The sequence below is a fragment of the Eumetopias jubatus genome, unplaced genomic scaffold, assembly GCF_037043125.1.
Source record: "Eumetopias jubatus isolate StellerSeaLion01/CBP00866 unplaced genomic scaffold, mEumJub1_p1.0 scaffold_1, whole genome shotgun sequence".
NCBI lineage: Eukaryota > Metazoa > Chordata > Mammalia > Carnivora > Otariidae > Eumetopias > Eumetopias jubatus.
The window spans coordinates 46,498,660-46,524,727 of NW_028274807.1; positions in this window are offsets into that span (position 1 = coordinate 46,498,660).

The window sequence follows — 26,068 nt, forward strand, 5'->3', positions numbered from 1 at the left end:
TGGGACGTGCCTTCTGTGGAGTTGGAAGCGGTCTCATATAAGACCAACCCAAGGTAAAAGACAATGTAGTTCTTGGGAATGGACTCAAGTCCATTTGAATCAGGGACACCAAGATCTGGGTTATAGCTCTCTTGAATGTGATCTCAGGTTCCAGGTGGGCACATCCCTTTAGGCCCACAAACTAATTGCCCCTGGGAAAGGGCACAAAGTCAGGCCAGAGTGAGATCTTCTGGAGATCAGGGCAAAGGGCAGGAGCCCTTCTTGACTTATGGTAGGAATTTTGATTTCATTCTAAGGCCTCTGAGAGTCCTTTGAGTTTTCTGCAGAGGGAAGGGGCATCATTTGCCTAAGGTCATGTTGCTGAACCTGGAATGCATATTTTCACATTCTTAATCCAATATGTCCTCCATTATTCCACACTGTACCTATTATTATCTATTAAGATCTGTGTTCAATATTGATTGAACTCTAAATTAACTTTTATAGGTACCTATTATAAAGAATATATTTTAAATATAGGTCTAAAATAATACACATAAATATTTCCAAGAAGAATTGATCAACGCCTATCTACATTAAAGATTTATTTTAGTTAAGGGGGTAAGAAATATGGAGAATAAAGTACCAGAAGTCATTGTCAGTCCAAAAATGATGTTACTATTTACTGAACACCTCCACATGTTTCTATATTGCTTTTAGTTTTTGCAACAAGTCTACAAGGTATATATTATTAATCCCCATCAACAGACGAGAAATGGAGGTTGTCAATGGAATGACAGTCAGTAAGTCACTGCATCTGGGTACAAACTCAAAGTTGCCTGACTCCAATGCTTATGATATTCCCTCTATAGCACTCAATAGTCTACCAGGGGAAGGAAGGAAGGCTTGTTCAGATTGTCCTTTTCTATGCATTAATCTCTATTTTATAAGAAAAGTAACAATGTAAATTCCTCAAGGAAGACAATTCTACTTTATACTTTCCCTACCCCCACAACTGCAATCAGTACAGTAACAGAATATAACAAGCAATTCCACCCAACTAAAAACACATGATTCATTCAATAAATATTTATGAAAAGTCTACTATGTGCCAGGCACTATTCTTGGCCCTGAGGTTATATCAGTGAATAAAACATGTAAATTTCCAGCCCTAAGGCAGAATTCAGTTTCTTGCAATTGTAAGATTAGAAGATGTTTACCATTCCCTGACACATAGCCCTTGCACATTCAAGGTCAGAAAAATAAGGTCTCTGCTGCTTCCAGCTTCTGACTTCTATCTCTGACCTCTAAATTCAAATTTACGGTGCTTATATTAGGTCTGGCCTATCCAGATCAACTCTTTATTAATCCCAAATCAGCTGCTCAGTAACCTTAAGTATATCTGTAGAATTTTTAGTCACTAAAAGCAAAATCTGCAGTATTTAAAACTGTAATTAAACTTAATGATCTTAATTACATCTTCAGAAATCCCTTTTGCTATATAACGTAACATAATCACAGGAATGATAGCTCATCATATTCATAGATTCATCCACACTAAAGGGGTAGAGATTACATAAGAGTGAGGCATTGGGGGTCATCTTAGAATTCTGTTATCCCATGCAATAAAGGGGCTTGAAGATTCATTTCTTCCTATCTTGGCTTTATGTCTTCCATTCATTAATTCTCTCATCTAATATATGTTTACTGAGCACTTATTATATGTGCACTGCACTAGGGGCTAAAGCTAAGTAAATGAGTAAGACAGAAGTCACTGCCTTCAAAACCTAAACATCTAGAAAAGACATTTTGATTAATAACAGTAATAATAAAACAGTATGATAATGCAATAAGAGAAGTAGGTAAACCTGAAGATTTGGCACAGAAGGAAAGATCAATCATCTAAATGGGCCAAATGGCATTGTGAAAATGATGCAAGACCTTGTGTATTAGTAGGTGTTTCAAACTCTTCTGAATACATAGCCTTTATCTTGAGACTTTCATGTAAAGAGTTATAATGGAGACATATTTTTCCTTACTGATACTAGTTTGTTTCTATTTAACACTATGAATGCCATTTTCCCACATCTACTAAGGTGCACCTTACTAGGTGTGACTACTTACTCTATGGGTTAATCAACTTTTCAGTTAAGTCTATAAAGTGAAATTGATGAGTCCATAGAGAGATATTTCAACATTCATAAATGGGGTCAAAAAAGTCCCAGGTTCTATTAGCAATAAAAGGAACTACTGGTTTTAAACTTCCTTCCATTTGCAGGTTGGAAATATAAGTTAAGTCATACCACTAGTAAATCTGTAGCAAGATCCCACAGGGCAATAAAAAACAGAGAACACATTCATTTTCTGGCTTATGTAAAGGGGAAGTACATGGATGCCTGGGCTCCAAAGGAACAACTTTGTACAGTTCTGTTTGTAGTTACACATGGTCTGTATAAACAGATGAAGGGTCCTTGGCTTCCTTTTGAACCAGGAAGTGTAGTGAGATTCTAGCAGCCAAAAGCAAAACACTGATTGTTGGCTAAAAACAAGTTTGATCAATGGTCTGGGAGCTTCAACTCACCATTCTATTTCCTTAGCAAGCACTTCATCTTGTGCCAGCCACTGCTGTGAGCCCTGTTTGATTTTGGGGGGCTGGCTATTCATCATCCCTTGGTTTTCTCCTCAAGCACAAGGGTGCCAACAGACTGCTTGTTGCCTCAAGGTAGCAGGTGGCAATGTTGGCTGTTAAATAGTCAGAAGATGTCAATTTTTCATTGCTTTGTTCCTGAAAAACATAGAACTGAATGGAAGCCCATTTCCCCTACCTTCCAAGTTTTTTCAACTGTCAGATAGTTTGAAAACAAAAAACAAAAAACTTAGCAACATAGAAGTTTCTTATAGCTCAGGACCAACTGATATCTATTTCAAGAATAAACAAATTAATTATTCATAGAGTCTATCTGATATATTGGAAAAATGTTTTTCCTATAAAATGAAATATAGGAATTGTTTTTTGTTATAAGGTTTTGAGTGGCTGATCATTTCATTAATTGATCTATCATGTCATCCACAGGGTTTCTTAACCCTAGCACACCAGCATTTGGGGCCATATATCATTTGAAACTAAAATGAAACATGATGGAAACACTGTCATTTATCTACCTAGATCACCTCGGAATCCTCTTACAGTTTCTTTCTGTACACCCATCCCTAGCTCCTCTGTACTGTTTTCCTAATGGCTTACTCCAGCACCATGCTTCAGGGGCCTGCTCTTGGGTGACTGAAGCTGCTCTGCCCTCAGGTGCAGAGAGAGGGGACTGCCTGGGTAATATCAGCTACTAGGACGGTTCATAGCTTTGGGGATCAGCTCTGGGATGTAATTTTTGCCTTAGTCTACCCTGGAGAAAGCCTGAGATTGGGACTAGGCTTGACTCCTTGGTACTCCCTCATCAACTTCTGGAAGAACTTCCTTAATAAATTACACAGTCAGATAAATATTTTGAAGAGAACCTTCTGGCTGTGATATGGAGAACAGAGGGTTGGCTGAGATTATAAGAAAATAAGACTGGCCCCCTAAATACTGAGCACATTATAGTTCTCTGGAGTAGAAGCATTTTGGAGGTGGGGGGTATATAGTCCAACTTTCATTCAAAGCAAGAACCCCTTCTAAAGAATCCATTACAGATCAGCTTCAGCCTGAAGATCTGGAAGCTCACTCTCTAACAAAATAGTCACTCTTTTTCATATAATTGTAACTGTTAGAAACTTCTTCCTATAATGAGCCCAAATGGGCCTGTTATGAGTTTTGCCTATTATTCCCAGTCTGCTCTCTAGAATCTCACAGATAAAAACTATTCTTTGTCTACATGTGGTTAATTTTATGTGTCAACTTGACTGGGCCACAAAGTGCCCAGACATCTGATCAAACATTATTCTGGGTGTCTTTGTGAGTCTGTTTTTTAGATGAGATTAATATTTGACTCAGTAGACTGAGTAAAGTAGATTAATCTCCCTAATATGGGTAGACCTAATCTGATCAACTGAAGACCTGAATAGTACAAAAAGGCTGAGTAGGAAGGTACACTTCCTTTCTGACTACTTGAGCTGGGACACTGATCTTTTTCTGCCTTCATACACAAAATGAAAACTCAGCTCTTCTTGGGTCTTGAGCCTGCTGGCTTCCAGACCAGCACTATATACCAGTAATATAACTGGGTTTTCAGCTTGCTGTCTGTGGATCTTGGGACTTCTCAACCTCCATAATTACATGAACCAATCCTTATAATAAATGCTGCTATAAATATATTTTCTATTGGTTCTGTTTCTCTACAGAAGCTAACTAACACAACATGAAAACTTTCAGGTAGGGATTTCCCTATGGAGTCTGATGTAAGAACAACTGATATCCCAAATATATCACATCCCCTCTAGTTTGTCACATATTGATGCCATTGACTATACTGTTTTGGATTAAGGAAATTTATCTCCATGAAAACTTTGCTTAAGTGCACATTTACATAAGAATTACATGAAAAGATAATACATTAATTCAAGAATAATTTTTATTTTACCATCAGAGCTTTGAGTAGATGAGATATAAGGAAGTATAGTTTAACGTGGAAGGTGGAAGCCCTGACAAGAGGATTAATGCAGGAAGTGAGGCTCCAGTAAGATTCTGTAATTCAAGATTCTAGAAATCCTGAGGGTAGCATGAGGTGTTTGAGAAGGATATAAGAAGGCAGACAAAAGATTTCTGGTCATTGATTTTTTCTCAGACTGGCCTAGCATAAAAAAATTCCCACTGATAATTTTAACCGATGTCTAGTTTACACATACTTTTAGAAGAAATCAATACATTTAATATTTTTGTATACATTTTTCAGACATGAACTATTTCCTTTGGTCACTTTTTATGTGGTAAATTCAGTTATAAGGAACAGAATCAACAGAGTACTCTCCTTGGTTATAAGACAATTGCTAAGACATACATTAATATCTGACTTGGTTGGAAATTTTAGGATAAAATTCTATAAAAGACAAGGAAATAAAGCCTAATGGCCCTAAATATAATCATCCATGTAGTCTAGGATTTTAAGACCCTAGAGTAGAGAGATTCCACATGATTTACACGTGAAGAATTTCTGTGTGCTAGCAAGAATGGTTATTTCCTGGGAAAAATTAATATCTTCATGAGAAGTTTACTTTCATCTATTTTTAATCTTGGCCATTTCTCTTTGTGTATTACTCAAAAATTAATAAGTTAATAAAAAGGATTTTAAAAATTATAACAGGCACTGAACCATTTGAAGATCTAGACATCTTAACTGTATTCATTTATTTCACTTACACCACTGTACATTTGATAGTAATTTTCCTTTGGCTACACACCAGTATCATTTCTAACTTTAGTCAACTTTATTTATACACATATTCTTTGAAGAGAATGTCTATCATTTCTAATTTGCAGCCCCAAATTATTTTTAATAATCTTCTATTACACTAAATTATTGGTATTTATTTCAATCTCACCCTAAATTTCATCACCGTTTAAAATAGAGAACACTGTCTGAAGCTCCAAAGAGCTGGCTGAAATCCAAGAATTAAACTATGGCTAGGTGACCTTGAGGAAAGTCATAACATCTTTGCAGGCCTGCTGCTTTAAATTAAGGCATCTCTAGCATATTAACTTTACAACCACTAGCTTATAAAGTCATGGGAAATGTCAGAAGATGTGGGGTCGGGTTAGGTAGGAATGACATCTTCCCTTTATCATGCAATGTTCTACCTCTAAAATTCAATAGGTTCATTGAGTCAACTTCACCTTCCTGTGATTTTAGGAGAGAGCAGAAATTCTCCCTTCACTCTAGATTCCCTACTGGTACTAGGCTTACATCCCAGTTTGAGTGGAAATTATCTTTTCACTGAATTGTGAGTTAAAGTGTGTGGTTTCAACTGATAAGGACGGTATGCCACTGGCATACCCAAAGTATACAGGATTTGCATCAAAAGCACCAAAAATTCTCTAGGGAATGTTCCTGGAAAGCATAGGGTGGGTTCTCTTCTTTTACAGACCTCAGATCCTATGGAGACTATAGACAGGCTCGCATTTGGGGTGTACACATGTAAAAGGATGGTGACAAACAACATAAACTGAGAGAAAAAGGTATTTTAGCTTGGATTACTCACACTGAATCAACCTTTTCTTTTCTTTCTTTCTTTCTTTTTTTTTTTTTTGTACCTAACATCCTGAGAATAACTAACTATGAGTTACTTACTCACTGAATAATCATATACGGAGTGGCTCATGAGTTCATGTTAATGCAGAGGACACAAAGTTATATATTACAAATATTGCTCTTAAGTGGATGATTTAATTGAAGAGACAGATATAAAGGTAAATACAGCACAGATACACTAATTGAAGCATGTATTAAGTTCAGTGATTATATAGAATTGGAAAATTTCACTGAGGTAGCTATGCTTGATCTAGTTTTGTAAAGATGAGTAGCATATTTCCAGGTAGGCTTGGGGTATTGAGAATATGAAGCAGAAGGATAACAAAGCTCTGCATCTCTTCAGTCACTGATGTAGAAGGCAGTCTGGGTGTAGGGAGATCGTGATGGGGAAAGTCTGACTAATGGCCCTTGGTTAGGAAATTTGTTGGGATATGTAAAAAGATCAGATCTAAACTGAAAATCATAAGCTACACCCAGGCCAAGAATTCAAGCTTCTCTAGAACAGGAATGTTGGCCGTTGCCTTATTGTGGCTTATCTGGGCTGCAGATTCTCACACTATGTGTGAAATGCCACTGATGTGGGAAAGAATAATATATATTGATATTTGAATCTACTATCCACTGAACACTGTGTAGTGATGTATATTAAATAGAAGATATTCTGTAACCACAAAACATTATCATTTCATTTTATAAATGTCTAAACCAAGCATAAAATTTTAATAAGAAATAAAATATGGACTTTGCTTTTCCAAGACAAATAGAACACCCCATGATTTACAGCAGAGGAACAAATTAGGAGATGTGTGAAAAATTAAGAGTTCCCACAATATATAAATAAATGAAACACCATCTAGAAAATCCCTCAGATGTGGTATTTTCTTCCATGACCAGTCCTTTCTTATATTTAGGCTGCTAACAAAATACTCATTAATTATGACCCAAGTGTTAATAGTACATCCTGGATCTGAAAAATGAGAGAAGGGTCTTAAAAGCAAATGAATAAAGGTCAGAGGAAGCCACAATGGGGAAGTTGAACTTAGTTCAAGTTTGAAGAAAGAGTAGAGCTTAAACTTAGACAAAGACAGAGATGAAATCTTTAGGCAGAGGAACCAACATGATCAAAGGCATGGAAGTGGGGCTGCTGATGACTCATTTTGGAGTCAACAGGCAGACTGATCTAGCCTGAATAGTAGTTATGTTGAAGATAAGAGGCAAAATTAGATTTGGGACAGAATGTGGAAGGCCAAGAATGCCAGGTTCAAGAAATTAACACAAAAATAAAATTTTAAACTGTCACAGAGATTTTACAGAATATTTTAGGATTTTATGGTATTTTTCTAAAAACAAAAGTAAAAAAATAAAAAGCAAAAGTTACAAATCATAAAAGTGATACATTTGACTAAATCAAAATTTAGAACTTCTATATGTTAAAAATTAAAAGGTAAGGAATGGTAAACTTTTTGGAAGACCGTTTGCAGTTTCTTACAAAACTAACATATTCTCACCTAATGATCCAGCAATCATTCCCTGGTATCTACACAAATTTGTTGAAAACTTATGTTCACACAAAAGCCTGCACATGCATGTTTTGTTTACAATTGCCAAATAAATACTTATTTATAATTGCTAAAACTTGAGAGCAATCAAGATGTCCTTGAATAGATGAATGGATAAACAAACTGGTGTATCTATACAATGGAATATAATTCAGTAATAAAAGAAATGAGCTATCAAACCATAAAAAGACATAGAGGAACTTAAATATATATTGTTAACTGAGAAAAGCCAATCTGAAAAGGCTACAAATTGTGTGATTTCAACTATATGACATTCTAGAAAAAGTAAAACTATGGAGATCATAACAAGATCAGTGGTTGCCAGGGATTCAGGGGTGGTAGATGGGGAAGAAGTGGTGGGACATGGGCGATTTTTAGGGTAGTGAAACTATTCTGCATGATATTGTAATGGCAGATACTGTCATAATACATTTATCAAGACCAATAGAATGTATAACACAAAGAGTGAACTCTAATGTAAACTATAGACTTCAGTTAATAATAATATATCTATATTGGCTCATCAGTCACAACAAATGTACATTAATACAAGATGTTAATGATGGGGCAAATCCTGTTCATGAGGGTGGGTAAGGAGGTATATGGAAACTCTCTGTACTTTCCATTCATTTTTCTATAAACCTAAAACTGTCCTAAAAATAAAATATAGTAAATAAAAAATATAGAGGACAATAGCATAAAGATGTCTGAAAAAATACAGAACAGATTAGTAGCTGGAATATATGAAGAACTTTCTAAAATCAATAAGAAAAAAAGCCATACTATCCCATAGGACAATGGGCAAAGGAAACAAGCTAGGCAATATACAGAAAAAGAAATTTGAATGGCCAGTAAATATGTGAGAAAATGCTTAGTCCCACTAGGAAATGTATTTGAAATTCAACAAAATACTTATTGAGCCTCTACCATGAGCCAGGCACTATTTTAGGTGCTCGGGATACATGAGTGTACTAAATATAAAGGCATGTGGAGGTAAAATTATTGTAAGAAGGCATTTCTTTTGTACTCATTGTATTAGTAAAAATTAAGTATTTGCTCCTATCAGCTGTTGGCAAAAATTTAGAATAGAAATTTTTGTGCCCTGATAATTGTAAAAAGTTGTTCAAAAATGTGATGAAAACCCTTGATAATATTTTGTAGTATTAAATGTGCATATCCAAAAAATTCCACTCCCAAATATATAGCCTAAAAAGATTCTTGCACATGTACACAAGAAAACACAATAATGTTTATTACAGCATTATTGTAATATTTTAAAAACTGAAAGCAATCAGGGACTTGATAGATATACACAAAAGAATCAAAATTATAAAGCAGGTAAAAAAATTAAACAGATCTCAAAATCAACATGGTTAGATATCAAACCATAAACTTGAAAGGAAAATGCAACTGGCAGAATATAGAGCATATAATAAATAATGCTAATAAAAAACATAAAACAATATTCTGTTTTTTTATATATGTATATATGTAGATGTATAAAATATTTTAAAAAGTAGATTAGAACAATCTCTACTAAGTGTAATATTGGTTGTGTATAGTGGGAGAGGAAGGGAATGGAAAATGGGTATGGGGGATAAAAGTATATTCAACTTTGTCTCTAATGTTTTATTTACTTCATATAAAATTGATTAAATAAGGAAGAATGTTAATAAATGTCAGTCTTAATGAGTGTACTGTTATGGTATTTTTTGTTTTTCTGTACTTTTAAAAAGATCTTTAAATATAAACAAAATTATAAGAACCATAAATAAATTTGTTACGATTCTACTCCAAATACTTTTTTTTGCAAATATTTGTATATTCTTATCAGAATTTCTGTTTTAAAATGTCATCTAGCAAATAAGCTCTAATATGGCCACTTTCAACTCTATGAAAATCAAGGATGTAGACACCAAAAAAATTAAATGCTCCCAGCAATGTAGTGACAATATTGGCAGAAATTTCTCTAATTTTCAGACCAAAGGAATTGAAGAAAAGATTACAATCTGTGGACTATTTATGTAGTAGAACAGAAATAAAGCAAATCTATTACCCAGAAAGTAATTAAATAATCCCTTTAGCTCTCCCTGTAGTCTAGTCATTGGTCTAGAGAGGAGACAAAAGACCTCACCAGACAGAATGCTTGGCAGCCTCTATCTCCCCTTATGATGCTGTTTTTTTGTGATGACTGTAGGTTGACCCTCTTTACACCTGCAGACATCAGTATTTCTTGGTCTACATCTCATCTATGGAGAGGCCACCCTGAGTGAGAAGTAAAGATATATAAGCAGTACTGAGTTGCATTCCAGGTCATGGAATCCTCACAAGTAAAGCATCATGGCAGATGTTCTTAATGCAGGCAGAACTCATTTGGGGAATTTGTTCAAAATGTAGATTTCCAGGCCTTCCTCCTCCTAATAATAAAGACTGTGATGCAGGGAATCTGGGAGCAGGTCCAAAACTCTGCATTCTGATGTTGATTAGTTCATGACCACAATTTGAAAACACACTATCATCTAAGCCCATTGAGAAGAGCCCTTTTAACAATGCAAACTGGGTACTGCAACTTTTTCTTCTATTTTATGTATTTTATCCATTTAGCCATATATTGTACACTGAGTCCCAAATCAGTCCAGCAAACCTGAAAAGCACAGGAATTGGACTGTAATTCAAACTGACCATCTGACTTCGGTTGTACATCTGAGAAGAGACCCATATCTAAGTAGAGAAAATGCAGAGCCAAAGGCAATTCACTTACCTGTTCGTCTGTTGGCAAATGCCGTTCTGAATATATTTTTCCTTGTTCAAAAAGTAGTAAACAGACAGATAACAACATGAGATTCATGGAAAAACAATACAAGGGAAAGGACAAATTTCCCTTGATTCTGAAGGGAAGAATAAATCTCTGAAAACAACCTACTATTGAAAGAGAAATAAAATGTTATAACATTTTTTGGTCTCCTCTTGAAAATATAAGATGTTTTCTTTTTAGCAGATACAGAAAGTCATAAGAGAAAAATCTGAAATGACTAAATGAGATGAGAAGGATGGAAGAAAGAGAAGGGGAAAGGGGAATAAAGAAGGAAGAGAGAAAGAAAATAAAAATACAGTATCAAAAGAAGGAATAAAATTAAAAAGGCAGAAGATAAATCAGCAATTGAAGGGAAAACATAAAAAGCTCTCCCATAATATATTTTGAGCTCCAGTTGGCTTATGTTGATGGATAATTGATGGATAAATTATGTTGATGGATATATTCTGTAGCCCAGGGGCCTGGCTGGCTCAGTTGGTGGAGTATGTGAGTCTTGATCTCGGGGTTGTGAGTTTGAACCCCACATTGGGTATAGCGATCACTTAAAAATAAAATCCTTTAAAAAAAAATTCTGCAGCCCAGGAGGAAAGCTCACCCTTCAGTACTTCCTTCTAACTTTTTCCTTTGGATTCCATTACTTTGTTAGGTCCAGATATGGTGCCTAATACCAAATAGTTTATCTCAGAGCTGAGCTGGAATCTCTTGTTATTTTTTGTAATAATAAAATACAATATTTCTGTTCTTTCTATTTAACAGTTACAAAAAATATCTAAGCTGTTTGCATGAAACACTTTGCCAAAAGAAACTTTCCTTATCCATCCCCATAAAATAGAGACACACAGAGCAAAACCTAGCTAAGTATCTTGAGTAAATATTTTTTGCATGGTCAAAAGTCATACTAAATGGCCTAAGTAATTTTGCTTAATGGAGAGAGAACAATAAACCATCCAGTGACAAATATTAGCTGTCATTATACCCTGAATCTATTATCTTCTATCTAGGATCTGTAAATCATCCTTTAAAACTATTTAAAATTATATATATAATGTAATTTATATATATTAAAATTATTATAGTATGTATGTTATTTAATATAAAATAAATGCACATTACACTAACACATTTATAATGTTAAAAAGTCTTTAAAAAAAACTATGGAGTAATGACTCCAGGAAATACATCTATATGTTAATAGCAACTGTCTGTTGTTGATTAGATTTTAGAATAATTTTATTTTCTTGTTCCTATATTTTCCAAATATTCTACAGTAAATATTCTTTTAAAAAGTAAGAATAGTGCTTCAAAATATGTATAAATGGACATAATTATCTATTGTATTCCTCAAATACTATTTTTTAAGATCTTATTTATTTATTTGAGAGAGAGACAGAGACAGTGAGAGGGAGAGCACGAGTGGGGTGAGGGGCAGAGGGAGAGGCAGACTCCCTGCTAAGCAGAGCGTCAGTTGGAGGTGGGTGGGCTGGGGAGGCTCCATCTCTGGACTCCGGGATCATAATCTGAGCCTTAAGCGGTTGCTTAACCCACTGAGCCACCTAGCCCCCCCATTTTTTTAAAGATTTTATTTATTTATTTGAGAGAGAGAGAGAGACAGGGAGAGTGAGAAAGATCTCAAATACTATTTTAAAAATAAAGCCGCAAAATTTCTTCCAAACATAATGAAATAACAAAAACTGAACTTAACCTCCTACCATAAACAATTGGCAAAATATATGAAACCACACTTTCAGATATGGGAAAACAGAAAATGCAGGACTGGGATGCCTAAGAGAAGGGAAAAAACAAAGGTGAGCTTTATATTCGTACTGGCTTCCTGCTTGGGCCAATTACAAAACATAAACACAGGGTGGGGAAATGCAAAGAAAGTTCAGTTGGTGACACTGAGTTGAAGAGATGGAGATCAAACCTGGGGAAGCTGAGGCAGCTAGAAATTTGCAGACAAAATTCCTAAAAGTAGGCAGTTATGACTAAAAAAAGTCTGCATAGGGGTCCCATCAGGACTTCATGGCTACTAGGTCTGACATACATGGATGTAGGTCTCCTTGTAGCATAGACAAACATGTTCTACTAGATTGACTTTCCTGCGAACAATTACCATAAACTCTGGACAAAATGCAAAAGAAATTATATGGAAGAACTGGATAGCACAAAACATCAGGTAGATTCTGGAATTGGAAGGTAAATTTTTTATACAGCTTTTAGCTTGAGAGCAAGCTACACTTGGCACCATGTAGATGGCTAAAACTCCATAGAAATCACTATGTCTTTCAGGCCTGAAAACCCAGAGTACAACTGCTGGAAAGTGAGGCGGTATCCAGGAAAAAAACGCACTAAAGAAGAAGTGCCACAGTTTCTGTGTACACACTCTGCCTAAGTCTCTTGGTACCCATGAGCTATGAAGGTATGGAGCCAACTTTAAGCCATTCAGCTAAGAATTTAAAAAAATCAAACTGAAGTTTGAGCAGTTATCCTAAAGGCATAATTTGCAGTCTGAGTCCAACCATGGTAAATGCCTTAAAAAACAAACAAAATAAATTGTTTGACAGAGTGACAGAAATCCAAATAAATGATTAAGAGACTTTTTTTCTAATTATCTTCTTTAAAAGATAATTAATTCTTTAAAGAAAAAATAATGTATTGAACAAAATGGTATAGCTAATAAGTCAATAGTGGAAGTAAAATGGCATATTCAACTTCAAATATTCAATTAATCTGTAAAATGTAAGAAAAGAGAAAAATAAAGAAATAACAAGTGAAATAATTAGAAAATAAATTCAATATGGTAAAATTAAACCCAAATGTTCCAATAATTACATTAAATACAAATAGCCTAAACATTAATTAAAAGGCAAAGATTATCAAAGGCTTGATTTAAAAAAAACAGATCTACATTAAATATTAAAAATATAGATTGATAGTAAAATACACCATGAAATACACCATGAAAGCACCAATCAAAAGCTACTGGGGTAGCTATATAAATATCAGACAAAGTAGATTTCAGAATAAGGAATATTATTAGGGATAAAGAAGTATGTTTCCTAATGATAAAGAAGTCCATTCATTAAAAAGTAATGACAATCTGAAATATGTATGCACCTAATAACAAAGTTTCAAATTACATGAAGCAAAAACTGAAAGAACAAAAAAGGAAAAGTAGACAAAATTTTATTACAGTTGGAGGTTTCAACATCTTTTTCTCAGTAACTGATAAAAGTAAATGGAAATCAGCAAAAAATACTAATGACTTGAACATTATCAAATGACTTGATCAAACTGACATTTATAGAACATACCATCCAATAACTGAAGAATATAAACTCTTTTCAATTTCATACTAAAGATTGCCTAAGATAGATCATATGCTGGCCCATGAAATAAGTCTTAATAAATTGGAGAGGATTGAAAACTACATAATATACTCTCTGGCTAAAATGGAATTGAATTAGGAAATAATAACAGAAACCTAAGAGGGAAATCTTCAAATATTACAGTTCTAAATATCCCATATATTAAAGAAGAAATCACAAAAGAAATTAGAAAATACTTTGAACTAAGTGAAAATGAAAACCTAACATGAAAATCAGTGAGTACAATTAGTTTTTTTAGGTTAATTTGTTGCTTTATTTGCTTATATTATAAAATAAAAGGTTTAAAATCAATCATCAATAATTAGCCTTAAGAGTTTATAAAACTTATTTTTTAAAAGTGCAAATTAAACTTAGAGTAAGAAGACAAATAATAAAGAAAAAAGCAAGAAGAAACGGAACAGAAAGCTTTAAAAAAAACAATAAAATTGGGAGGAGCAAGATGCCGGAGGAGTAGGAGAACTAAATTTCGTCTGGTCCAAGGAATTCATCTAGATAGAGATCAAACGATTCTGAACACCTACGAACTCAACAGGAGATTGAAGAAAAGAATAGCAGCAACTCTCTGAACAGAAAAGCAACCACTTTCTGGAAGCTAGGACGTGCGGAGAAGTGAATCTGAGTCAATATTCAGGGAGATAGACCCTGGGGGGAGGGAGCCTCCGTCAGCTGCTACGGGCAAGTGATAGAGAAGCAGAGCACAAAATCGGAACTTTTAGAAGTCGGCTCCGCTGAGGGACCACGCTCAGGTGGCTAAGCGGGGGGTGGAACCCTTGCTGCGACAGTGTGGTCTCAGGATCCTCGGGGGTCACAGAAAGACTGAGGGTGCCTGAGTGCGGCAGAGCTCCCACAGATTGGCATGGGGAAGCCAGCTGCAGAGATGGAGCTCGAGGAGTGGGCTTTCAGCTGGGGGTTGCCATAAACCACGCTCTGTGGCACAGTCGGGCCACTGCTCTTCCAGCAGGGACCCAACAAGCGGCAGATCTGAGGATACTCCCCTTCCTTCCCTGGGGGGAGTGGTGCAGAGTAATCTGCTGGGTCTGGAGACTCCAAACCAGGTTGTGTGCCAGAGATAGAAACACTTAGTAACAGGCCTGGTGAGCACGGAGTGCGGCTGGAGACCAGGGAAACAGGAGTGATTGACTGCTTTTCTCTGGGGGCTCACTGAGGAGTGGGGACCCGAGTTCTTGGCTCCTCCAGGTGGAGATTGGGAGGCTGCCATTTTCACTCTTGTCCTCCAAAGCTGTGAGGAAAACTTGCAGGGAACAAAAGCTCCTGAGAGTAAACCCGAGCAGATTACTCAGCCCCGCCCCCAGCAAAGGCGGGCAATTCCGCCTCTGGAAAAGACATTTGAGAACCATTGCCACAGGCCCCGCCCCCAGAAGATCAGCAAGAACAGCTAGCTAAGACCAAGATTACTGATCAATGAGAATGGCAGAACTCCAGCACTAGGGGAATACTGCACATAGAATTCACGGCTTTTTCCCCCGATTCATTAGTCTTTCAAAGTTATTATTTTTTCTTTTTTTGAATTTTTCTTTTTCCGTTTTTCAACCAATATCTTATCAATCCCTTTTTTAAAAATGTAGCTGGAGAAAAAACAGCAAATAAAGCCTAAATCCAGCAGGGGAAGAGAAATAATAAAAATCAGAGCAGAAATCAATGAAACAGAAACCAAAAGAACAGTAGAACAGATCAATGAAACTAGGAGCTGGTTCTTTGAAAGAATTAATAAGACTGATAAACCCCTGGCCAGACTTATCAAAAAGGAGAGAAATGACCCAAATAAATAAAATCATGAATGAAAGAGGAGCGATCACAACCAATACCAAAGAAATACAAACAATTATGAGAACATTATTATGAGCAACTATACGCCAGCAAATTAGATAATCTGAAGAAATGGATTCATTCGTAGAGATGTATAAACTACCAAAACTGAACCAGAAAGAAATAGAAAACCTGAACAGACCAATAACCACTAAAGAAATTGAAGCAGTCATCAAAAATCTCCCAAAAAATAAAAGCCCAGGGCCAGATGGCTTCCCGGGGGAATTCTACCAAACATTTAAAGAAGAATTAATACCTATTCTTCTGAAACTGTTCCAAAAAATAGAAATGGAAGGAAAACTTCCAAACTCGTTTTATGAGGCCGCCATTACCTTGATCCCAAAACCAGACAAAGACCCCATCCAAAAGAATTACAGACCAATATCCTTGATGGACATGGATGCAAAAATTCTCACCAAAATACTAACCAATAGGATCCAATGGTTTATTTAAAGGATTATTCACAACGACCAAGTGGGATTTACCCCTGGGCTGCAAGGTTGGTTCAACATCCACAAATCAATCAATGTGATACAATAGATTAATAAAAGAAAGAACAAGAACCATATGATCCTCTCAATAGATGCAGAAAAAGCATTTGACAAAGTACAGCATCCTTTCTTGATCAAAACTCTTCAGAGTATAGGGATAGAGGGTACACACCTCAAAATCATAAAAGCCATCTATGAAAAACCCACAGCCAATATCATTCTCAATGGGGAAAACCTGAGAGCTTCCCCCTAAGGTCAGGAACACGGCAGGGATGTCCACTATCATCAGCGCTATTCAACATAGTCCTAGAAGTCCTAGCACAGCAATCAGACCACAAAAAGATATAAAAGGCATCCAAATCAGCATATTAGAACTCAAACTCTCACTGTTTGCAGATGATATGTTACTTTTTGTGGAAAACCCAAAAGACTCTACCCCAAAACTACTAGAACTCATACAGGATTTCAGTAAAGTGGCAGGATATAAAATCAATACACAGAAATCAGTGTCATTCCTATACATCAACAACAAGACAGAAGAAAGAGAAATTAAAGAGTTGATCCCATATTCAATTGCACCCCAACCCATAAGATACCTAGGAATAAATCTAACCAAAGAGGCAAAGAATCTGTACTCAGAAAACTATAAAATACTCATGAAAGAAATTGAGGAAGACACAAAGAAATGGAAAAATATTCCATGCTCATAGATTGGAAGAACAAATATTGTGAAGATGTCAATGCTACCTAGAGCAATCTACACAATTAATGCAATCCCTACCAAAATACCATCAACTTTTTTCAAAGAAATGGAACAAATAATCCTAAAATTTGTATGGAACCAGAAAAGACCCCAAATAGCCAGAGGAATGTTGAAAAAGCAAAGTAAAGCTGGTGGCATCACAATTCCGGACTTCAAGCTCTATTACAAAGCTGTCATCATCAAGACAGTATGGTACTGGCACAAAAATAGACACAAAGATCAATGGAACAGAACAGAGAGACCAGAAATGGACTCTCCACTCTATGGTCAACTAATCTTCAAGAAAGCAGGAAAGAATGTCCAATGGAAAAAAGACAGTCTCTTCAACAAATGGTGTTGGGAAAATTGGACAGCCACATGTAGAAGAATGAAACTGGACCATTTCCTTACACCACACACAAAAATAGACTCAAAAGGGTTGAAAGACCTCAATGTGAGACAGGAGTGCATCAAAATCCTAAAGGAGAACACAGGCAGCAACCTCTTCGACCTCAGCCACAGCAACTTCTTCCTAGAAACATCGCCAAAGGCAAGGGAAGCAAGGGCAAAAATGAACTATTGGGATTTCATCAAGATAAAAAGCTTTTGCACAGCAAAAGAAACAGTCCACAAAACCAAAAGACAACCGACAGAATGGGAGAAAATATTTGCAAATGACATATCAGATAAAGGGCTAGTATCCAAAATCTATAAAGGACTTATTAAACTCAACACCCCAAGAACAAATGATCTGATCAAGAAATGGGCAGAAGACATGAACAGACATTTTTCCAAAGAAGACATCCAAATGGCCAAAAGACACATGAAAAAGTTCTCAACATTGCTCAGCATCACAGAAATCCAAATCAAAACCTCAATGAGATAACACCTCACACCAGTCAGAATGGCTAAAATTAACAAGTCAGGAAACAGATATTGGTGGGGATGTGGAGAAAAGGGAACCCTTCTAAACTGTTGGTGGGAATGCAAGCCGGTGCAGCCACTGTGGAAAACAGTATGGAGGCTCCTCAAAAAGTTGAAAATAGAACTACCATATGACCCAGCAATTGCACTACTGGGTATTTACTCCAAAGATACAAATGTAGTGATCCAAAGAGGTATGTGCACCCTGATGTTTATAGCTGCAATGTCCATAATAGCCAAACTATGGAAAGAGCCACGATATCCATCAACAGGTGAATGGATAAAGAAGATGTGGTATATATATATATATATATATACACACACACACACACACACACACACACACACACACACACACACACACAATGGAATATTATGCAGCCATCAAAAGGAACGAAATCTTGCCATTTGCAATGACATGGATGGAACTAGAGGGTATTATGCTGAACGAAATAAGTCAATCAGAGAAAGACATGTATCATATGATCTCACTGATATGAGGAATTCTTAATCTCAGGAAACAAACTGAGGTTTCCTGGAGTGGTGGTGGGGGGGAAGGATGGGGTGGCTGGGTTGTAGACATTGGGGAGGGTATGTGCTATGGTGAGTTCTGTGAATTGTGTAAGACTGTTGAATCACAGACCTGTACCTCTGAAACAAATAATACATTACATGTTAAAAAAAAAAAAAAAGAAGACAGTAGGAAGGGAAAAATGAATGGGGGGAAATTGGAGGGGGAGACAAAACATGAGAGACTATGGACTCTGAGAAACAAACTGAGGGTTCAAGAGGGGAGGGGGTGGGCACTGGGTTAGCCTGGTGATGGGTATTAAAGAGGACACATATTGAATGGAGCACTGGGTGTTATACGCAAACAATGAATCATGGAACACTACATCAAAAACTAATGATGTAATGTATGGTGATTAACATAACATAATAAAATTTAAAAAATGTAAAAAAAAATAAAATTAAAACCTGAATTTTTGAGAAAAAATCAAGAGAATTCACATTCTAGTTCCAAGAAAAACAGAAAAGATACCAATTACCAATATTAGGACTGAAAGAATAGACATCATTACAGATATTAGTAGAATAATAAAAAATATTATAGATAATTACTGCCAAAATATTCAATTACTTGGGTGAAATAGAAACATTCCTTCATAAATAAGAATCAACAAAACCAAAAGAAAAAAACATGGTAAAAGAAGTTGAATTTCTAATTCAAAATCTTCCCAGAGAAAACTGGTAGAATGATTGTTATACCAGTGAATTCTACCAATTATTTAATGTAGAAATAAAACCAATTTCATAGATACTCTTTCAGAAAATAGAGGAGAAAGAAAAGCTTATGAATCCATTATCCAAACAAAGACATTAGATGTCTCCTCAAGCAAGGGAAACAAAAGCAAAAATAAAGTATTGAAACTACACCAAAAAAAACCTTTTGCACAGCAAAGGAAACTTTCAAAAAAACAAAAAGACAATCTACTGAATGGAAGGAGATATTTGCAAATCATATGTCTGATAAGGCGTTAATATCCAAAATATGTAAAGAACTCATAGAACTTAACCCAAAAAACAAATAATCCACCTAAAACATGGGCAGAGGACCAAAATAGACTTTTCCCAAAGAAGACATACAGATGGCCAAAAGACATATGAAAAAATGTTCAATATCACTAATCATCAGGGAAGTGAAAATCAAAATCACAAGAAGATATCACCTCACACCTGTCAGAAGACTAGTATCAAAAAGACAAGAAATAACAAGTGTTGATGAAGATGTAGAGAAAAAGGAACCCTTGTGCATCATTGATGGGAATGTTAATTGGTGCAGCCACTATAGAAAACATTATGGAATCTCTTCAAAAAATTAAAAATAGAAATACTACATGATCTAATAATTCCACTACTGAGTACTTACCCAAAGAAAACAATAATACTAATTCAAAAAGATATATGCACCCCTATGTTTTTGTGGCATTATTCATAATAGCCAGGATATGGGAAACAACCTAAGTGTCCAATGATAGATGAATGGATAAAGAAGATGAGGTAGATATATTTAGTGGAATATTAGCATAAAAATGAATGAGATCTTGCCATTTGTAACAATATGGATGGACCCAGCGGGTATTATGCTAAGTGAAGGAGGCAGAGAAAGACGAAAACCATATCATTTCACCTACATGTGGAATCTAAAAATAAAAAAAAATTGAAAAAACAAACAAACTAAGCAGAAGGAGACCTGTAAATACAGAGAACAAATTGGGGAGGGAGAGGATGGGCAAAATAGCTGAAGGAGTGTGGGGAGTATAGGCTTCTAGATATTGAATGAATAAGTCATAGGAATGAAAGGTACCGTATAGGGAATATAGTCAGTGGTACTGTAATAGAGTTCTATGGTGACAGATGGTAGTTACACTTGTGGTGAAGGTTGTATAACATACAGAACTGTTGAATCACTATGTTGTATACCTGAAACTAATGTAACATCATGTCTCATTTATACTTCAATTAAAAAAAATAGAAAGAAAACAACAGAACAATATATCTTACATACATTCAAAAATTCATTTGACATATTAGAATACCATATCTAGTAATATATAAAATCATAATATAGCATAACTAAGTAGAGTTTATTCCAGGAAAGCAATACTGATTTTATATTTGGAAATTAATCAGTAAAATTCATCATATTAGCAGAATAAGAAGAAAACCATTAATCATTTCAATAGATATAGGAAAAACACAAGATGAAATTAATACCCATTCATGGTAACGGTTCAGCAAACGAAGAATAAAGTAAAAAATATCTCCTCCACTACTGTTAAGCTGAGTCAAGAGTAGAGTTTTCCCTATATCCATGGAATGCTACTTTCCATGTCTAAATTTCCCCTTGATTTGATTATACTACTGATATCTGAAATTGAGAATATCAAAAGTAAAAAATAATTTCCAGATTAATCTATTACCTATGGGGGTAACAATTAAAAATGAATAAATACTAGATTATAATGGTAACTTGTGTTCAGTAAATTCTATCTGAAATTTTTCATCATCTCTCAGCTTCTAGATTCTCTGATCCATTCTACCCAGAATTCAAGAATCACTTAGACTTTATTTTCCTTCTCAGAGATCTGTTCCAGAAACCAATTATTATTCAAATCAATGGTCCTGGGAATTAACCTAAAAGTCATTTACAAATTGTTCCCTGATTACCTGTGCTTTCAAATTTGATACATGCAGTGTTATGCTCTTGACTGGAATACCCTCTCCTTTTTCTATATATAGGAGCTTACAAACTTTTTCAAGATAATTAATATTTTAGGCTTTGCAGACCAGGGGGTCTGTTTCAAATATTTAACCCTACTGTTTTAGTGTGAAAATAGTCACATATAATACATAAGCAAGTGGATGTGACTGTGTTCCAATAAAACTTTATTTACAAAAATAAGCAGTGACCTGCATTTGATATGTGGGCCATAGTTTACTGACCTTGTTCTTTGATATATTTTCCCTCATTCAAAAGATTGCTCAAAACTTACTTATAGTTAGGACTTGGAAGACCAAATCACCTTGTTTACTGTCTCTAATATATGCAGTCATTCTGGAACAATGAATGACCCTCTTCCCTCTCGTGCTCTCTATCTCTCATTCTCTCTCTGTCAAATAAATAAATAAAATCTTAAAAAAAAAAAGAAATTGAACTAAAAGTATGTGGAGGAACTACTAAGAAATGTAGTTTCTGTGTATTTGCCTTCTTTCTGCTATTAGAGTTAAATTACTCAGGGCTAGAACCCCAGGCTCCCATTTCTATGCACACAAAAGATGAACAAAAATAAATCGTGATCATGGTAATCAAGATGACATGTAGGGCGCCTGGGTGGCTCAGTCGTTAAGCGTCTGCCTTCGGCTCAAGTCATGATCCCAGGGTCCTGGGATCGAGTCCCACATTAGGCTCCCTGCTCAGCGGGAAGCCTGCTTCTCCCTCTCCCACTCCCCCTCCTTGTGTTCCTGCTCTCGCTGTGTCTCTCTGTCAAATAAATAAATAAAATCTTTAAAAAAAAAAAAGATGACGTGTAAACTTTTTAAGAAGTATGCAATTAGTGCTTATAATGAAAAAAAAATCAGTAAAGAGAAGAGCATGCACTTTAAACCTTTGTTTGATCTGTTTCTGGAAGGATCAGGTAGTTTGTAGCATAGCCAAAGGAAAAATAGATACCCATGCAATGTTAATCCTCTTTTTTTGGTTTCTAAGACTGGATGAACGGACACAATGAAAAATAATAAATAAATACAATCTAGTATACTGTATGTGCATGGGGTTATGTTTGGTACATTTATGTATATGTATAACACTTATTTGGGCTACTTGGTTAGAACTACAATAAAGAATTAATCCAAGAACAAATACCAATATTACAGCACATCACAAGTGCTTTTAATTAAGAGTTAGTTTTAAAATGTTAGCTAAATACTTCCACAGCATTCCATTCTCCCTAATAATCCACTGACAAGCTCCCTTGATCAAGGTCCAGTGTATCTTCAGCAGTGAAATAAATCTCGTTCTAATCAAAAAGAGATCATACTATTATAGTTCTCTAGAAACTGCATTTAGTACACATAAAGGTCACACATCTCTGCCTTGCTGGAGAGCACTGGCTCACACATGATTTATTGGATATGCCTAAGAGAGTTCTGGCTCAGTTTGGCTTATTTTGAAGTCATGAGAATTGAACCCTACTCTTCCATTCCCATTATAAGGCCTCCATGCAGTGTGGGTCATTAACATTTCCTTTGACCATGTTTGTGTTGAAGTCATAGGTGAGCCTCCCAAAAGCAGCCTGGTGTTTCTCCCTCTCATACAACGTTGTCAGAGTCTAGAGTCTCCTCAGCTAAATCAAATAACTTTCACAAAGGGATGTTAGAAAGAATATAAAGTATCAACACAGGCAGATAGGCAGAAACCTGTATTTTTAGTGCCTCTGCTCCTCAACCCAAGTCTCCTTTGGTTAACATTTAATTAGTGTTTGGGGTGTGTGCTTAAAACAAGTGTTCATTGCTGTATTTTCACCACCTAGCACAATTCCCATTATATATCTGTTTAATAAGCAAATTAGTGATCTTAAAATGACAAATTAAAAGTTTACAAGAATTAGCATTCCATCTCTTGATTGTAATTTATTTTACCATCTCTTACAACCAGATTATTTTGAAAAATTGAAGTTGAACTTCCCTTACTTGCTTGTTTCTTTTGACCAACCAATACCATATGACTAGGGTAGAATCATTAATACAAGAGTTTAAAAAATACTTTTTTTATCCTCTACCAAGAAAGAAAAGAAAGGCTCAGAAGGGAGAATATACTTTCCATTTCAATCTTAAACCTCTTATAATTCATTCATGAAAAATCTCTCCTCTTTTTCCTATAACATCTAGGAAATCACATGGAATTTATCCTAGCTTATTAAACAGAATACCTTCAGACTTGCCTGTGTTATGTGTATTTTTCTTTGCAGTACACATAGATTTGAACACAGACATGATGTGCTTGGAGGGAACACATTATAGCTTATAGCTCATTTTCATTCCAGATCCCATATGAATTTACTCTTTTACATATTTAGAATTAACATTTGGAGTAGTCAGGTTTCCACGAGCCACGCCAGCTGCACTAATGATTCAGGTTAAGGGGAGACCCCAGAAAACTCAGGCACCAGTCCTGACAACTATTGACAACAGTTTTACAGAGCGCTCTTGCAGCAGGGAGGAGGTTACTATTTATCTTTCTGTATTCAATCTCTTGCATGTGAGAAACAGACACCATTGTGGCTTGTCCAGACTGCTCTAACTCCACTACCCCAAGGTAGACTTTTAGTTCGTTCTTTTCTGGATAGTGCAGTTTCTAAAGGAAGCCAATGTGTTCTTACTTTATTTGGAAGAGAATGCTGTTCAAGGGATGAATACAGAGTGCAAGGGAGACAATTCTTCACATCTTTTACATTCTGTCAAAATTCCCAGAGGAAGAAGATAAAAAGTAAATGAATCAAAAGAAAAGGAAAAGGGGGTGCCTGGGTGGCTCAGATGGTTAAGCGTCTGCCTTCGGCTCAGGTCATGATCCCAGCATCCTGGGATCGAGTCCCGCATTGGGCTCCCTGCTCCTTAGGAGCCTGCTTCTCCCTCTGCCTCTCTCTCTCTCTCTCTCTCTGCCTCTCATGAATAAATAAATAAATAAAATCTTTTAAAAAAAAGAAAAGGAAAGGAAAAGAAAATGTGACTGAATTAATCACTGTTGTTAACAGGTGCCCACCATGTGTCCTACACTGTGCAGGAAGTATAAATGGACAAATGAAAAACTAGATAGATAGATGATTGATAGATTAGATAGATGATAGATAGATGATAGTGATAAACACTGATATTTATACTAAGTGTAACAGATATTCAAAAAAGAGGGATAGATTGTGTTATATTATATAGAGTTACCTTTGATTTTCCTGTGAGTGATATTTAAATTCAATCTTTGTTGGCAACTGAAGCACTTTACTAAGAAGTCATCTTGCTTATTCAAACTGCCAGAGTTAAACCCTTCTCATTGAGCTAAAACTAAAGCTATCAAACCAAACTCTGGAGCTGGGCCGTTTGCACTCATATTTTGACTTTGTTAGATATGTGGCCTCAGGTAAATTACTTGACCTCCCTGTGCTTCGGTGTCCATATTTGTAAAGTGAAATATTTCTAGAATGTTCTTCAAAGGATTATAGTGAGGATTATATCATTTTTAGTATAGTGCCCACTGGTAGGCACCAAATAAGTACTCACGATTATTTCTAGTACAGTGCCTGATGGTGAGCATTATATATTTACTATGATTTCTGGTTTCTACCACCACACAGCTGACCTTCCCCAAAACATCACATGTAATTTGGGAAGGATAGACCAGCACAGTATTTTACAATTGGAAATTTACAATTGCTGAATAAAAGAATCCAAGGCAAGCAGGGTACAGATAGCTTGAGTGTGCCCAGAAGGCAGATGAATATATGATGTGACAAAATTGGCCTGATCCTCCCATTAATTTGAGGGAGGAAATGGCTATCTTAGAGAGTTAAGATTTCACATCCACAGGCTGAAAACTTAGGTCATAGTATTCCAACTGTATCTCAGTGTGCTATTTTTATGGCTGGCTACTTTTCTATCTGAGCATCCACTAGCCAGGGGAGGCCCATGGGTATCACTGCTTCTTTCTCCCTGAAGGTGTCATAAGGATGAATTTGCTCAATATCGTGAGATTTTCAAAGATAATCATCATGAGGGCCGCACTACTGGAAAGCAGTAGGAAATTAGACATGATAACCATACCTCCTCAAATCATTCAGTTACTAGTTTCATTTTCTTCACAGGGAAATTTTGTACTCCATTTTCAACTAATGAAAAGTCAGAAAGTTCATACCTCCATCTGCAGCTAAAAGAGGAATGCCCGATTAGCCTTGGAACAGAAGATGATATCTCAGAAAATAGCATGTTTTACATTTCTGTAATGTTTTGCAGAGTATTTTTTTTCATTTTTACATATATTATTTGCTGTGTCTTCAGAAGGTAGAGAAAGCAGTTTTCCTTATCTTCACTTTTGATGAAGAAACTGTGACTTAAAGACATAAAATGCTTGATCCAATCACCTTTTCACAACTTCCATTCTCTTTCTAATCTTCATGACTGAAAACTTGACTTTTCACAAATGCTGAAAAAACTACAAAGAAAAGCAGTTTAAATTACTGAGACAAAAGGTCTTAGTCTGACTCATTGATTTATATTTTACCCAATTATATTTGTATCCAAGGGGAATGAAAAAGAATTATTTGCTCTTTCTCCCAAGTCCTTTTGACCCTGTCCCACAAAGGAGAGTCCCACAGTTCCATCAGTGAACACACAACTTCAAATTATATTATCTGTCTCCATGAGCTTCCTTTTCATTACTTCTTGGATCTTTGTCCCACAAAGCGATAACAAGTGGTGTCTAGTTCCCACTCGACCCCTGCTCCTCCCTGTGTTCCAGATAAGGAAAAAAAAAATACCTCTAATCAGGGTACAAAG